Raw genomic sequence first — 13,005 nt, forward strand, 5'->3', positions numbered from 1 at the left:
AATGAGTTTCAGCAGTTTTTCCCTAATGACCTTTGAAAGTATTTAGGGATTAGGGTGTAGTGGTAGTGGTAGTGGTAGAATCTTTCAAACTTTTCTTTTTTTTTTTTTTTCTTTTTAATAATGGGAGAAACTTTTAAATTTATAACCATTGTGTAAATACATTAGGAAAGCTACACTTAAAAGAGTAACACTGACAACGAAATTCAGCTTAATCTAGCAGTATAATTCCTACTAATGAGCTAGGCATCTGTAGGTATGGATTGAAGAAAACTCCAAGTTGTAGCTTGAATCAATTTTGAGGCAATGTCAGAATTAATGGAGGGTACAGCAGAAGGAAATACAAATATCTATTTGGCTTGTCAGTAAATAATTAGCCAACTTTCCTGAAAATGCTAGTCATTATAGCAAGACTCCATTTTGTTAAACAGAGAAATGATCCACAAAACTTTGAGTCTTAGTTTTATAAGTATACATATATGAATGTAAATATATGAAGTGGTAAGTATGTTTGGAAAAGTATAGTAACTCCATGCAGTAAATGATGGTAATTGCTAATGTTGCTTATTAAATAGCAGCACTTCCCCCTGCCATCCTCCAACTCCCCACCCCTTCAATGCTTTAACGTTTTTCTTCTTTTCTGTACCCTAGTTTTTCAGATGGACAATTCACAACTTCAGCCTTTTGGAGAGTAAAATAATTTGAGGCATCTGTTATTTCAGTGACTATTGACACATGTAAAGCTACTTTTATTCTCTTCTTTGCAATACAATGGAGAAGGGATTTAGCATTCATTGTTATGTATGTAGGTATGTATGTATGTATGTATGACCATTTCTTGCCCTTGCAGTGGCACAAGCTCCTGGCACTGGGGTATATTTATTTATTTCCCAGTGCATAATTGTTTTCATAGGCGTTGTGTGATAGTTTTGTCTTTGTTTCCTCCTGCTTGAAGACAAGCAGACCTTTTTCAAATCTTCCTGTTTGTTGTTGTTGTTTTGGGGGTGGTTGTTTTTTGTTGTTGTTGTTTTGTTTCATTTTGGTTTATGCTTTTGTTTCTGAAGAGTAGTGTGATTTCCCATTTTGGGTATTCCTCTTCATTGCATTAGCTGGTAGATAATTGCAGGCCAGTAGACAGAGTCAGTGAGATAATAATGGGAAAACATGAAACCAGTAGGCAATGTAATTGTTCATCTGACAGCTGTGTTGTCTGGAGGGAGAAAAAATGAACTACCATGAAAGCAGCTGTTATAACCAATGAAAGAATCAAAAACAAGCCACAGGGGTATCCAGGGAAAAAGAAACTATTTTTTTTTATCTCATTAAAGGCAGTCTTTGCTTGCAAGGTGGGGTCTTTGCTTTTACATACTGTTCCATTAATTCTGTCTTCTTTTTGTCTTCCAGTTCTCACAAGCACAGTGCTTTGCAAAACCTCCAATTTCTTGTGTAGAAATTAAAAAAAAAGGACACACTTCTTTCTTACAAACATCCTGCTACTGCCCATGCCTCTGAAGTGGCCTCCACAAACTTTAGGGTGAGCAGAATACAACTCTGTTTTAGGCTTTGGTCTAGATGGTAAGTAAGGATACACCCTGAAATCTGAACTTAAAACAGAGAACTAATCTTCAGAAAGGAAAAGAATCAATTAGGAGTTTTACATACATAGGTAAAAGTAATACCTCATCTTACATCTGATTTATGGACACAAATCAGCTTTTCATTATAAACTCAGAAAGAAACCTAACACATTGCAGAACTATTGATTTTTTTTTTTTCCTACTGTATGGATTTTTGAATCTTCCAAGAAAATATTGGATATATAACATGCTACATTCAGCATCGCTTTGAATCTCAATTTCCTATATTTGCTCCCAAAATAGGATCAGATATGCCAAGTTTTTGTAGACTACTTTTGTTGAGTCTGTGCTAGCATTTAATTTGCTCTACAGTGTTAAATCTCAGTTTCCATGCCCATGAACAACCACTGAACACCACCAGGAAATAAACTCAATCATCTATGAAGTTTACAAGGAACTAAAATGTATGTCATCATATATGTCTCTATAGCTTCTTTGTATTACAGGCATGCCAAAACAATATAGGGATGTGGAATAAATTGATAAATAAAGGATTGTGGTGAAATCTTCCTTTGTTCTTGAAATGCAGCCACACTGTAAGATAATAGCATGCATACTAATATTGCACCACAGTTTGGGAAGGAGAAGAAGACATATCTTATCAGGAGCAGAAGGTATAGCTTGCAGTTTCTATAGTCTCCAGAGACAAAAAGCTTTGTTGCTACCTTTCTAAACAGCTGCAATGCTTTTGTATTCTTAGGTTGAATAGCATCATCTTCAGAGATGTCAACTATTATATCCGTTAAAAACTGCAACAAACTATCTGTTCAAAGCTGTTATACTTCAAACCAGAGGCATTCAAAGTGCCCTTCTGAAAAACAAAGTGTTCCATTTGTTCAAAAGTCTCATTCAAATGTTATTGTCTGTTGTTCTTTGAGGATATAAGAAAGCTCTGTAATATCCAAGACTTGTCTGCTAGAAAGGATTAAAACAGCAACTATTTACTGCATTAAGATTAATTTAGTACATTAACATGTTGCTATCCTTTGATTCCTACAAATGTAATTATAAAGTGTAATCATGCACGTTGGCTTAAAAACCAACCTTTAGGACAGATTTTATTATTATTATTATTCTTTAATTAATATTAGTTTTGGAGGAAAACAAAGCAAAAAAAAAAAAAAATCCTTATTTCTCTAGCAACTAGAAAAGGCTGCCTGCTGCCTAAATAGGTTCCTATTAACTGGCCTTGAAGAAGCATTTTGTTTAGTGTGGAAAATTAGTATGTGCTGAAGTATTAGAGACAAATAAAGGTTGTACTAGACATGGTCATTTGCAAGACCATGTTTGCTGATGGCACTAAGCTGAGTGGTGTGGTTGACACGGAGGAAGGAAGGGATGCCATTCAGAGGGACCTTGACAGACTTGAAAGGTGGGCCTGGGTGAACCTAATGAGGTTCAACACAGCAAAGTGCAAGGTTTTGCACTTGGGCTGGAAGAACCCCAGGCACCTGTACAGACTGGGAAGAGTAGTCCTTGAGAGCAGCTCTGCAGAGAAGGACCTGGGGGTCCTGATGGACGAGAAACTTAACATGAGCCAGCAGTGTGCTCTTTCAGCTTGGAAAGCAAATGGTATCCTGGGCTCCATCAGGAGAGGGGTGGCCAGCAGGGGTAGGGAGGTGATTGTCCCTCTCTACTCTTCTCTTGTGAGGCCCCATCTGGAGTACTGTGTCCAGGTATGGAGCCCTCGGTACAAGAAAGATAGAGCTGTTGGAAAGGGTTCAGAGGAGGGCCACAAAGATGGTCAAGGGACTGGAGCACCTCCCCTATGAAGACAGGCTGAGGGAGCTGGGTTTGTTCACACTGGAGAAGAGAAGGCTGTGGGATGACCTCATTGCAGCCTTTCAGTACCTGAAGGGAACCTATAACCAGAAGGGGAGTAAACTCTTTGAAAGGGCCGGTAATAGCAGGACAAGGGGAAATGTTTTTAGGTTGAAAGAGGGAAGTTTTAGGTTGGATGTTAGGGGGAAGTTCTTTACCAGGAGATTGGTGAGGTCCTGGAACAGGCTGCCAGAGAGGTTGTGGATGTCCTGTCCCTGGAGGTGTTCAAGGCCAGGTTGGATGGGGCCCTGGGATGTATCTAGTAAATGTGGAAGTTTGGTGGCCCTGCCAGGCAGGGAAGTTGGAGCTTCATGATCCTTGAGGTCCCTTCCAACCCAGATCATTCTGTGGTTCTTTGAAATTTTTATTATGCCATTTATATCTATTGAAGAGTTCTCACTTTTGGAGATAATGGTTTATGTTTGGGTAATACTTTCAAGAAATTTCTGCTGCTGTCAGAGTGTAACATCTGAATATCATTTGGAACATGAGGAGATCATTTATCCAGAGAAAACCAGAGCTGATTTCTCATGATGTGAGAAGACACATAGAGAAGTAGTTCAGCTCAGATGAAAGACTTCTGGTTTTGTATTAAACAGTCTAAGACCTTTTTTGGTAACCATAAGAAGTTTTCTGTTAAAATGTCTTACCTTTCTTAGAAGATTCTACTTGGGTGCTCCAACTGGAAGGGTAAAGGATAGAACAAAACGATGCACAATTATATGTCTATTTATCTCTCTGGAATTTACGCCTGTCTGGAAACAAGGCATTTCTGATTTTACAGAGCTCCTGTTCATTCAGATGGGATTGACTTCATGTTATACTGATACTCAGAGAAGTCAGGCCTGCAGATCCCCCAAGAGAAAGTTACGGAGATAACTAAGACTAGTTTTCAGCCCAGTCTAGATACAATCATTGACCAGGAGTGACCTGAACTAAGACAGTATTGTAACAAAACATAAAATGAGTGCATACCTTCCACCAATGTCTTTGAGTTTTGTGATTTTTCTCTGTATGCAGTGGCTTCTCTCAGAGAATCAGAGAATTACAGAAACATAGAATTATTTCTTTGTGACCATAGAGTTATATTCTGTCAAATCTACTCCATCACTTTAAATCTTCTGAATCTAACTTTTAAATTCTGCCATTGTTGTGAGGAGATGATTTATTAAAAAAAACTCAAAAAATCATATATATTCTTTCATAACCATTAATTTTTATTTGTTCATCAGAATTTGACATAGCATGGATGTGAGGTTATTATAGTGGATCAGAATAGCTTAGCAAGAATGTATTCTAAAACTTTACCCCTAGCAAAATATTTTAAATTATTTATGAAGTGACAATAAATAAATAAATAGAATAAAAAAGCTAAGCACGTGATATGGGGGGCGTGACAAAATGTTGACATACACAGCTGAATTCACTTAATTCCCCAACATATTCTTAGAAGTTTCCTTCTTTGTACATTTCATTCATACGTGAACCCTTGTCTCTACTGAATTGTTCCATATGCTTATATGAGTGAAGCTTCTCTCATAATGAAACGCATATGGTGTATGTCAGACATGGAAAAAAGCTGACAAAAGGTTAACTCAAACTTGAAACAATATTTTAAATAGTATGGTTAGTTTCAAATTGTTTCTGGTTATTTTGCCATGTAGTTTTCAGTTAGAGAAAACTACACACAACTCAGTGGGATTTAAACTTCATTAAAAACTGGAATAAAGACTAGGGGAAAAAAAAAGAAAGAAAGGAAAAAAAAAAATAAAATTATGTTGGTAGTGTTTGAACCTTCCTGCCAATATTATGTTAAATGTTGTTGCAGTGTGACAGATGGCAGCAGAGGAACAGTCTGACAGAACAACATTTCTCAGATGACAGTGTGCTCTATTAAGTAGCGTTATTGTACTCTTTTACCTGTTGAAGTTTCCATGGGAATAAATGGGAGACATTACTTTCAGAGCAACATAGGTATGTGTCATTTAACCATGAAAAACCTTTTTTTTTTTTTTTTTTTTTTTTTTAATGGAATAATCCTAAGAAACACTTCACTTGAGAAACCACTCCTATAATGAGTTGTTAAAAGTTACAAATTTTGGGGGGCAAGCTACACTTTTGTTACCGCTCTTCCTCCATTGATAGTTGTTGCAGTAAGTGTTAGACTAAAATAATCAATTTTCATAAAGAAATGTCACTAATACCTGCTTCTTTCTGTGGCTTGGTTTAAAAATGAACTTTTTTTTTTTTTTTTTTTTTTAAATTATTATTTTTTACCTATCAGAAGTGTCATTTAGAATACAGTTTCACATTACACCCCTCAACATTTTAAGCCACCCTTGGTGCTTCTCTGACACTGATGAACTGAGACAAGGAGTTAAACAAGTCAAAAATCAGTCTTACAAGAAAGGGATGAAAAGTGCACACTGCACTGATTCCCTGAGTCATGCCATTTGGGGATCAAGTCTGATGATATGGGAATAGCAGAAATACCAGGCTAAAATAAAGACCTTTTCAAAGGCAATTAGGCATTAAATTATTTTAGCCTTAACTGTAAAATGTCAAGGTTGGGGTTATAGTCACTGTTGATTGTCTTCAGAAAATGTGTGATGAAAAGGATATCTCAACATCTGAATTAAACTGAAAGTAATAGAACATAGCCTGAGGTGAGAAAAACAAAAACCAAATAATTTGATAAACTTTAAAATATAGTGATAATATATTTTAAAACATTCTCAAGGAATCTAGTCATTATTATGAATATTAGTAGCAGAACAAGTGTTAGATTTATGCACCTATATATTGCTTAGTAAGATCATACAAGAATTAGAAATAGAACCTCCCTTATAAGATGTTTGAAGGAATAGTGTTCTTTAAGCTGAGAAACTGAGAATTTATACCTTTTTGATGAAATTTTCATCAACTGTATTGCACTGATCTGAAAGCATCATAATTTGAAAAGAAGTGAAAAACACTATGACAGAATAACAATTGCAGTTTCACTTACATTATCTATCAGCTTAAAAAATGTCTACATTTCATGCCTATTTTTAACCTAAACTTTTTGTATTAATGAAATAAGAATAGAAATATAGAATTGCTTCCTTAATAATTTGACAATCAATTACTTATTTCTACTGTTTTTCTAGTAATAGATAGTCAAAACATATCATGAATTGCTTCAGAAAAAAATTACCATATTGGTATGTGGCTGTTTGTCCTAATGTGCTGACCTTTTGCCTTCAGGTTCACCGACAGTTAGGCTAGGATGCAATCACTTTGTATTTACAGACACATTTCATCTATACCAGCTGTATTTTCTTTTCTCATTTGCAACTTGTTATCTAGCTTCTACAGTCTTATCTCCTTTCTCATCACTGGAGTCAAAAGTACATATAGAATTAAATACACAGTATAATCCCAGTAAGGAAGCCAAGTTAGGTCATATTTAAAGGCCCCTGAAGGGACTTTTTAAAGAGTGGTGCCTGCTTTCCACAAGGTAGGCAAAAGACAACTTTCCATCTGGAAGGGGCGAAGGCTGCATCTTTTAGGATCTTCCCTCTCCATCGGATAGTGCTCACAATCCCTCTAAAGGTGAATCATAATTCTGTGGGTAATAATTCAGACTTCTTTAGTTAAGTATTCAACTAGGAAGAGAAAAATCCTAGATTCCTTATTTCCAGGACAATTTGGTTTCTAATATTTAATGTAACATAAAATTAATTTAATCCATCAGTGATTCAATTCTAATGTTTATTAAGCATTTTTGTGACCTGGAGGAAGGAAAGCTTGAATGAGGTACTCAGCAGCATGGCTTTAAGAACCTGAATCTTTGGACAACCTTCCCTATTCAAAATGTTACCTAGTTAAAAGTGAAAATTACAAGTTACTTTTTCTCCCCAAAATGGCTCTTTGTGCAAGTTAGAAAAAAAAAGGTATTGTACTACATGAAGTTTTCTATGTGATCTCTTCCAGTGCGAAGATTTTACTAGTTATATCCAACAATCACACATTTATTTCATATTTTCCTTATTTCTATGTATAGGAACTTTTGCCTAAACTAAGGAATGCAAAACCAAATCTTATAATTATTCTCATTTCTCTTAAAAAGCCTTTAGGGAAAACAAAGTGTCATTGCGGAATCCTATTCAGCTGCCTGTTAAATTAAAATAAATTCATGTAGAGGACTGAAATCTATTTTTTGTTTGTTTGTTTGTTTTCTGTACAGTGAGTTCTTAGCAGCAGCAATACATGGAATTGGTTCTGAAGGATCTAGCTGGAATGTGTGCCCTTCTAAGCAGAAATTGTTCAGAGAAGAAAAATAAAATCTGATCCGGTTTCATTTGGTTTTCCTTCTGTTTTGACAGCTGTCACTAAAGCCCCTTTTCTGCTGTCTGAAGAGGTAGGTACATGGTTGTTCCAACAGCCATTGCCATTGCTAATCCCCAGTAAAAGTGCACATCCCCCATTGCAAATGTGCACCTCTGCAGATTGGGAAAGTGACAGGTGATTTATTGAACAATGTATCTAACAATGTATCTAACATATGAAAGTTGGAATAAAAAGAGTTATATTCAGGTGAGATATTTTTCAGATGAATACTAAGTCGTTGCCAGTTTTTCCCTTCAGGGAGTTATATTGTAATGAGAAATATATATATGTAATATGAAAACATTGAATGAATACAAGTCATTATACCTATTTTGTAAGGCAAGTATGCTACCTCTCTCTATTCAGAAATTATCTATAAAACATTTATTTGACTTTTTATGAATGTATCTGCTATTTGTCCAGTGGGAACTTTGAATGCAATTTAATGTAGCTGTTGCCAGAAGCTGTTTGCTATTCTGGCAGCCATTAGTGGAGCTGACCGTTGACGGTGAAGATGCTTGTCCTAGCAAAAACAGGGTAGCACAGCTCCTATCCCTGAACCCAATCACTGGTGAGGCCTCACTTTGAGTACTGCGTTCAGTTTTGGGCAACTCAGTACAGAAAGGACATTGAGGTGCTGTAGTAGGCTCAAAGAAGGGCAAGGCTTGTGAAGAGCTTGGAGAATATGCCCTACAAGGAAAGACTGAAGAAACTGAGACTGTTTAGTCTGGGGAAAAGGAAGCTAAGGGTGAAACCTTATTGCTCTCTTCAAATACCTGAAAGGTGCTTACAGCAAGAGTGGGGTTGGTCTCTTCTCACTGGTGACAGGTGACAGGATAGGGGAAATGGCCTCAAGTTGCATCAAATTTAGGTTGGATTTTAGGACAATCTTCTTTACAGAAAGTGTTGTTAAGCACTGGAACAGGATCCCCAGGGAGGTGGTTGAGTCACCATCCCTGAATGTGTTTAAAAACCATTTGTATGTAGTGTTTTTAAGTTAAGAGGAGACTACAAATCAAATGTGTATATGATATGATAATAGGAATTTCTGTTCATCCTTGTCCATTTATTTTTTAAAGAAGAAGGAAGAAGGAAAGTAAGTAAATTTCTGCAGACTGCAGAAGTCAGCAAATTTTCCTGGTTGTTCTTTTTCTCTCTATTCTATTTGCTGTATCTTGTAGAAAAGTATCAGATATAATTCTGCAGATACATCCTGTTTTGTTCTGCTCACATGCTTGGCTCCCTGGAGAGGACTGAAGCAAAATGGGGATGTAGTGTCATGAGTAACAAACAAACCCTCATAACCTTTTCTGTTTTTTTTTTTTTTTGTTTGTTTGTTTGTTTGTTCATTTGTTGTTTGTTTTGTTTTTTTTTCTCCCTCTGTTACAAACAGTCCTTTAGTCAGGAGACATTTTTGAATAAGGTTGTTCATTATTTTGAACTTTTGAGAACTCTTTAGTGCAATTAATGAATAATAATTACTGCTAAAAAAAAAACAAAACAAACAAACAAAAAAAAAAAACAACAAAACTTTTCTTTAGGTAGCTTTTCTTTAACTAACTTTTCTTTAGGTAGTCAATAAGAGCAGTCACAATTATCAGCAAAATAAATTTGTGGAATTTATTCGTAGTAACACCAATTGCTGAATTATTTCCTAGTATGTGTTTGTCCAGCTGTTCTTGTCAAGTAAAGACTGCAGAACTAGACAGAGTATAGTTTGTTAAAGAGTGAATTAAAACCCATTGATTGGAGACCTCCAAAAAAACAAGCTCACATCTCAAGTCATTCATCACTAAAACTTTTTGTGGATAATTTTGCAACCAATATATTCCAGGCCTTAATAATCTCAGTCAATACTTCCATTATTTCCATGTATCATTCTCTTACTTTGTCTTCCCTGCACCTCAACTATTCCAGTGTTTTTTTTCTGTGTCTTACAAGATAATGTGTTTGGTTTCTTGTGTGTGTTTTTGTGTGTGTGTGGGTGTGTGGGTGGGCAGGTTTTTTGTGTTTTTTTGGTGTCTTTTTTTTTCCTCTTGGAATTATACTGACTTCAAATTATATTGATTTTATTTATATTTTCTCATGGATTACTGTGAATTTCATTATGCAATTGTATGTTTTGTATTTAAGTAAAGAAGAAAGAGAAAATTGCTATTATAATTTCACCAAATATCACTTTTTAAAAAATTCTTTTCAAGTTCACGGAGGTCATTTTTACCATAGGTCAGAGGAAGAAAGTGCTTCTATGGCTATTAATGCTTCTGAAAATTCTGTCCATGATAAGCTGTCATCTTGAAGAGGAATCTCCTTTTGAAGTACATTTAGAACTGAGGAATTGTGTTGGACATTTTTCTGTTCAGTGCACTATCAACAAATTTTGACTGTAACTGATTAAACACACTGATATTTTAAAATGAATTCTGATAGATAGATAGATAGGTAGATAGATAGATAGATAGATAGATAGATAGATAGATAGATAGATAGATAGCATATATGATATATATACATAATTCCTGAGATCTCTGGCACTTGGAGACATTTTCCTTTTCAGAAAAATCTTCTTAAGCAGTTCTATTTAATTCTCATTCTGCTTAAATAGCTGCAGAATCTGTCAACTAGGTATTTATTTTGCATGGTAGTGGATTTTTAACAATATCTTTTAAGTACATATAAAAAACACAATGCCATGAATAATTGGTTGCAGAAATCATTATATAAAAAGCTCTTAATGGAACCAAGATATGGGTAAGAGTATGCCCATAGCCGGCTTTTACAGAGCTCACCTTTATAGGAACCCATTAGTGACACCCACTTTCTGCTCTAGAAGTCAGAAAAATACATTAGGTGTTTCTAATTCACAGGTGCAATTTCAGCTGCAATTTCTGATCTTGCCATGACACAAAAGGGTGCTCTTGTTTCTTTCCTGTATTTCAAGTTACCCCACCTCCACCTTGTGCCACCTCTGGCATGAACCTACTTTTCATCATGAACAGATTTGTTTCAATTAATTTGATGCATTAGATAGACACCAAAAGTGATGCAAGTGATATATGTGGTGAGATAGTCTGGAATGAGATAATGAAGAATAGAAGGAAGGAGAAGTGTAAGATGAAGCAGGACTTGCTATTTTGGATCTGAAAAGTCAGTACAGGAAATTGGCTGCAGTGATCCACATCCCAAAACAATGCCCCACTGCTGGTGTAAATGCACCAAAGGAAATTCACAAAGAGATAATGTGACATCACATTTCCAAATTTGGGACAAATCTTACACTTAGCCACCAGGAGTAACATGTATGTAATAATGAACAGTGACTCTATAGATTTGGTAGCCAAGTTCTGCCTCCATCCTGCAAGTGGATGCTGCTTTATTTTAGCAAGAAGCTTCCTCTGATGGAAGGAATGATTTACCTCTTACACACATGCACATCCTTTCTTCCAGTGATTCATGCTGCTTTTGTTCTTTCACTCTGCCTCTTCCATGCATATCCTCCAAGATTTTTCACTTTCTAATTACATCAGGAGCATTTCCGAAAGGGAAATCTATATTTTCCTACTACTAGTCTTTGTTCTGCAAATACTGTAAAAGAAACAGATGAAACATATTTACTGTTCTGTAAATCATCCTGTCTTACATAACCAGGACCCAATTTTACTATGGCCAAACTTCCATTTTTGTACTTTTTGTAGTGGATTTCTTGTTTTGTTTTGTTTAAGCTTCAGCAATTGATTTTGTGTTTTCAGAATCTCTCCAGTTACATAGTGGGCCTCATTCTCTTTTTGCTGCTAAAAGGCAGGAATTTCAGGAGACTTGTTTCTGACTTACAAGGGAGGCAGCTGAGAGGAGAATCAAAGTTAAATCACTTGGCAGAAATTAACTATTTATGGCAAATCATTCTTTTTTGGTAAGACATATTCTTCTGAAGTACCTGTTATATCCAAATCTAGCAGAAAGCTTAAGCTGGAAAATTGTCAGACTATATAAAATAGCTGCATAGTTTCTCATGTGCCAAACTCTAGACCATCTTATCTTCTTTTTTCAAATGTTCAGGAGAAGTTTTGACAAGTGATTAAGCTGATGCTGACTTCCAAACATGGGAAGCCTGGGAAGTAAAGTAACTAAAACTGAAGGTTTGAAAAAAAACAATGAATTTAGTGTTTTCACTTCCTACCCTACAGTAGACATGTCATAAAATACTTGAATCCAAGCAGCTTTTCTCAGCAGTGTGTGAAGTGGTTTGAATAAAAATGAATCACTTATAACTCCTCATCCAAAACACAGTAAGACCCAAAGTTTCCTTTCTGAAGGTGCGCCAGTTTAAAGTTAACTTTTTCATTTAATTCTGCATGCCTTGGGTTTCTGCTTTCCTGATTAATAAGACATCAGGAACAATGGACATTTTTGCACAGATTACTCAGACTGCATCATATTGCAAATGCAGAAATAATGTCAAAGGAAAGAAAAATGCTTGCAGAATTTTCTCCCCAAATGTACCAGAAAATAACAGAACCCTCAAAGTCTTTTGTTCTGTTATGTCCTCCCATTCCAGTAATAGGCCAGATTTCAGATTCATTTCTGAAGTTTTGAAATGTTTCTTTGAAATGCCAGGATTTGCTTACCTGCAGCCATCATACAGATGCTGACAGAGAGTCTTCTCTTGGTTCCCAGTGGTTTTATTTTTTCCTCCTGTCACCTCATTCATTCTAGACAAAGTAGTAAGGTGTGGACTGGAAGAGTGGATGATAAGATAGGCAGTATATTGACTAGATCATCAGTCTTGGAGGCACAAAGTCCAACTATTAGCTGGTTAGTTCTTCAGTATCTTTGCTGTTGACATGAATGGTAGAACAGAGAATTGTAGAATCACTGAATACTCCACAAACACTAAGGGACCCACAAACACTAAGAAAGCCTACTCCTGACTCTACACAGGGCTATAAAAAAATCAAGTAGTGTTTTAAAGTTTGTTGTCCAAATGCTTCTGGAATTCCAGCAAGCTTCATGCTTCATGACTACGGCCCTAGCAAGTCTTTTCCAGGACCTGTCCACCCTCTCAATGAGAATCTTTTCCTAAAACGAAACCTGTACCTCCCCTGATGTAACTTCATGTCATTCTTCACTGGTCTGTGGATCACACCAAACTGGGAGCAGTATTAAGTATGCCACAAAGTAG

The sequence above is a fragment of the Excalfactoria chinensis genome, chromosome 1, assembly GCF_039878825.1.
Source record: "Excalfactoria chinensis isolate bCotChi1 chromosome 1, bCotChi1.hap2, whole genome shotgun sequence".
NCBI classification, from domain to species: domain Eukaryota; kingdom Metazoa; phylum Chordata; class Aves; order Galliformes; family Phasianidae; genus Excalfactoria; species Excalfactoria chinensis.